The sequence below is a fragment of the Talpa europaea genome, assembly GCF_964194135.1.
Source record: "Talpa europaea genome assembly, chromosome: 12".
Lineage (NCBI taxonomy): Eukaryota > Metazoa > Chordata > Mammalia > Eulipotyphla > Talpidae > Talpa > Talpa europaea.
In genome coordinates, this window is record NC_140079.1 from 102,188,654 (window position 1) to 102,192,950 (window position 4,297).

Consider the following 4,297-nt stretch of genomic DNA (forward strand, 5'->3'; position numbering starts at 1 on the left):
ATTTTTTTTTATTTTTTATTTATTTTTATTTTTTTATAATAAATTTTATTGTTATATTCCCCATACAATTGCAGCCCCCCCATTCTGAGCCCCGCCCCCGCCTCGCCGCCCCGCCCCCGCCTCGCCGCCATCTTAAGTCATGGCGAGGGGCCCGCCCGCGCCCCGCGCCCGCCGCCATCTCGGCGTGTGCGCGTCCGCGCGGGCGGCGGGGCCGGGGCCCAGCGTGGGGCGGTCGCCGGCGGCCGCGCAGGCCCGCCCTTCGGGGATGCGGCGGGCGCAAGCGGTGCGCCGCGGGCCCCGCAGGCCGGGGATGAGCCGGGGGGCGGGCGCCTGCCCCTCGGGGCCCGCTCGTGGTGCGGGCGCCCCGGCGGCCGTCTGAGGCGGGGTGCGCCCGGCCGCCGGCGCCGGGAGGCCTGTCTGCGGCGCCCGCCCCGCCTGGGCGCGCGGGCTGTGCGGGCCGGCCCGGGGACGCCGCCGGCCGCCCTCGCGGGGCAGCCCCGACGGCCGAGCCTCCCTCCCGCGCGGCGGCCGCGCCCCCGCCCCGCCCGCCGGGGGTCCGGGGGGTCCGGGGAGACGCCCGCGGGTGCGCCCGGAGGGGGCCTCGCGGCGCCGCATCTGCCGCCCGCCGGCGCGGGGAGCCGGGGAGCGCGGGCCCGCCCGGGCTGGCCGAGGCCGGCTTCCGCGCCCAGACGGGAGCCGGCGGCCGCCCAGCCTCGCCGGGACGCCTGCCCGGGGGCTGTTCTGTCGACCTGCAGCCCTGGCTCCTGGGGGCGCGCCGGGGGGCCCAGCGCCTGCTCTGCCGGGGTCGCAGCCAGGGACGGGGCAGGAGGCAGCGGAGCAGCGCCCGGCCTCGCCAGCCCCCGAGAGGCTGCCGCAGGTGCCCTGCCCAGGCTGCGGGGTGGACACCGCGAGCCGCCCGGGCCACCGGCCGCCGCACCTGGAAAGGGTGTCAGGAGGCGCGCGCCCCGGGTGGAGGCCGTGGAGAGAACCGAGCGGCGCCCTCGCGTGCGCGCACCTGCTGCTGCCATCCCGGGGGGCCAGGGGTCAGGCCACCGGCTCCCGCCCGGCTGCCAGCTGTGCCGCTTGGGGCCTTAGTTTTCTCATCTGGCCAGCGAGGGCAGCCACCTCACGGGGCCTCTGGTGAGACGGGGCGCGGGGCCGCGAAGCCCCGTGGTGGTGGGAGGGCCTGGTGGGGAGAAGGCTGCTTTCTTGTCATCCACGAGCCTGTCTCTGCCCCGCGCAGCCCAGCCCCTCTTGCTTCTAGGACGCCCCGCCTGGCCCCCGGAGCCCGCTCCAGAAACAGGGGCTCTGAAGGGGGCCCCTTGTTGAAGTCACAGCGGGTGCAAGCAGCTGCCTCCCAGCCCCTCCTTGGCTCCTGCCCCGTCTGTTCCAAAGCTTAGATTTCAGGTTTTTGTAGGTTTGGTTGATTCCTGTCCCGTTTGCACTTCTAGAAACGGACATCTCTGTGGTGATGGGTGGCCCTGAGCCTGGGGACGAGGTGGCAGGAGGGGACAGGACACCAGGCCCCAGGCACACCAGGACGTTCAGGGAGCTGCAGAGGGCGTTGGCTGGTCTCCAGCAGTGGGGGCGGGGATGGACCTGGGGTTCCTGGCTAAGGTGGGACAGCCCCGGACTCACCTGGCCCCCTCCTGGGCGGAGGGCTTGACCTGAGATGCCGCAGGCTGCTGCGCCTCAGGGAGTGGTCACTGGCCCTCCCGCCCCGCCCCGCTTCTGTCTCACGACACCTGCAGCGCCGCAGCTGCACACGCTCATCTTTATTAAACCGCGGTCTAGGCCAGAGGTCTGAGCAGGCTCAGATGGGTGCTCTGCTTGGGTGTCGCCTGAGGTGAGGGCTTGGCCTGCAGGAGGCCGGAGGCGGGGGAGAACCTGCCCCAAGCACTTTCAGGTTGTTGGCAGGGGTTGGCTCCCGCAGGTGGACCACCAAGGGTGCCCCGCCGATGCCCCCGCCACTGTGCTCAGCTTCGGGGGGCAGCGCCCCGCAGTCGTCCCCCCCCCCGCCTCTAAGCTGTCGCGGACACCTGGGTGAGGGTCCCTCTCACACTTCGAGTCTCGTGACTTCCTCGAGGAAAGAAGGGACACGCAGGCTCGCCAGGGACCAGCGCTTGCCTGGCTCCGGGAGCGTCAGCATGAGCAGGAGGGGCAGGGACAGGGCGAGGCCCCTGCCCACACGGAGGCCGCAGGGCAGGCTGGCAGGTCAGGGTGGGTGAGGCCGGGCATGGGCAGACGGATAAGCAGATGGCCCCTTCGCCTTATCAGGTCTCTGAGCCCCAATCAAAGGGCGGGACAAGGGATGTGCAGGCGCCCTCAGGGCGACCGCCCGTCAGCATCGCGTCAGAGACAGGCGAGCCTGGATCCAGGGGCTGTAGGTGGCCACGTTGGTGTAAACGCCTGGACGGTTGGGCAGGGCGCAACCCTTGCCCCAGCTCACCACACCCACCAGGACCCAGCGCCCAGACTTCACACAGGTCAGGGGTCCCCCAGAGTCGCCCTGCGGGAGAAAGATGGGCTGAGTTCCTGCCTCTGGGGCTCTGATGACAGTGGGCGCAGGCCCCGGGCGGAGCCTCAGCCAGGGCAGGACCCAGGGAGGGCTCCGGGCGGCACACACCTGGCAGGCGTCCCTGCGGCCCTCGGGGTAGCCGGCGCACAGGTTCCCGGGCAGCACTATGTGCTCCGCCGGGGGCACGGCGGTCCCCACGTGGTAGAGGCGGTCACAGGCGCGGGCGTCCAGCAGCGGCACCCTCACCCCCTGCAGAGGTCGCCACTCTGGGAGTGGCACTGGGGGAGGCAGGGGCCTCTGAGGCTGCGGGGGGGGGGCCCAGCCCCCCACCTGGGCATGGGCAAAGGGGCGGCGGGGGTTGGGGGTCTAAGTGAGGGGAAGGCAGATGCTTGGGCCTCACCCCGAGGCCAGGCCCAGCCCTCCGCTCACCTCCAGGGCGGAGGCTGCCCCAGCCGGTGACCCAGCATGGGGTCCCGGGCGGCAGGTGGGCACCCGGCTTGGGCAGGCACACGGGCTGGACGCGGGCGCTCAGGGGCACGGGGCGGCGTAGCTGCAGCAGTGCCAGGTCGCCACGGGCCCTGTCCTCAGAGTAGTCGGGGGGCAGCAGCACCCTCCGCAGCGGCGCCGAGAGCGCGTGGGGCGAGGCGACACCCAGGTGCAGTGCCCCGAGGCGCACGCGGTACTCAGAGGGGGACGCCCGTCTGCGGGGGTGGGCGGGGGGGCGGCTCCTCACTGCGCCCTCGTCCTCCCCTCCTCAGGGCCTCGCCCCTCCCTCCCCCCCACTGCTGTGTGCTCCCACCTCGCTCCGCCCCCCGGGGGGGCCCAGGCCTGGCCGCTGCCCGCTGACCTCGGGAAGCAGTGGGCGGCGGTGAGCACCCACTGGGGGGCGATGAGTGAGCCCCCGCACACGTGCACCCCGCGGTGCTGGACGCTGGCCTGCCACGGCCACTCTCCGTCCCGGGCGTCCCGGCCCCCCACGATCCGGCTCGACACCTGAGGCTGCCCACAGACTGCGAGAGGACAGGGGAGCCCGCGAGGGTGGGTGGGGGGCCGGGGGCGACAGCGCCGGGGTCGGGAGGGGCTGACCCCTGCCGAGGCGTCCTTACCTGTGGAGCCCAGCGCCCCGCCAGCTCCTGGAGGAGGAAGCAGCGAAGGGCAGGAGTATGGACTTGGTGTCCAGTAACAGTGGGGGGCAGATCAGGAAGGAGGCGGGCACCCTGCGCCCCGGTGCCAGGAACGCGGGCGGGGACTCTCCCCAGAGCACAGTGCCGGGCTGATGAGACTCGATGGGGCTTGGAGAGCCTGGGCGCCAGCACCCCAGGGGTGGCGGCGCACCCCCTCCAGGGCTCAGGGGCCGGGGCGGGGCGGGGGAGGCAGACATCGGGGAGCAGGAGCTTCCGTGGCCATGACCCCCGCGTGCCCGGAGCCGACGCCACTCACCCAGCAGCAGGAGGAGTGGGACCCGGGGGCAGACGGCCCCCCTCATGCTGTCTCCAGGCCGCTCCGTGGCACGTCCTGGGGTGCACTCTGGTCAGGGCTGCGGGAGAGAAGTGGGGGTCCCGGCCCAGGACACCAGCCCCCAGAGGCCCCTCAGTGCTGCCTCAGCCGCTGGCCGGTCCCTGGCTCTCCCCGGGGCCCAGACCCGAGGGACCACCCCTAGGTCCCCCCATGCCCCAGCCTCCATGGAGCCCCAGCCCAGGATCCCTCCCCGCCGCCATTCCTTCCGCCTGGCGGCTGGCCCCACACTCACCCTCCGCTGGGTGCGCACCCCGCTGCTGG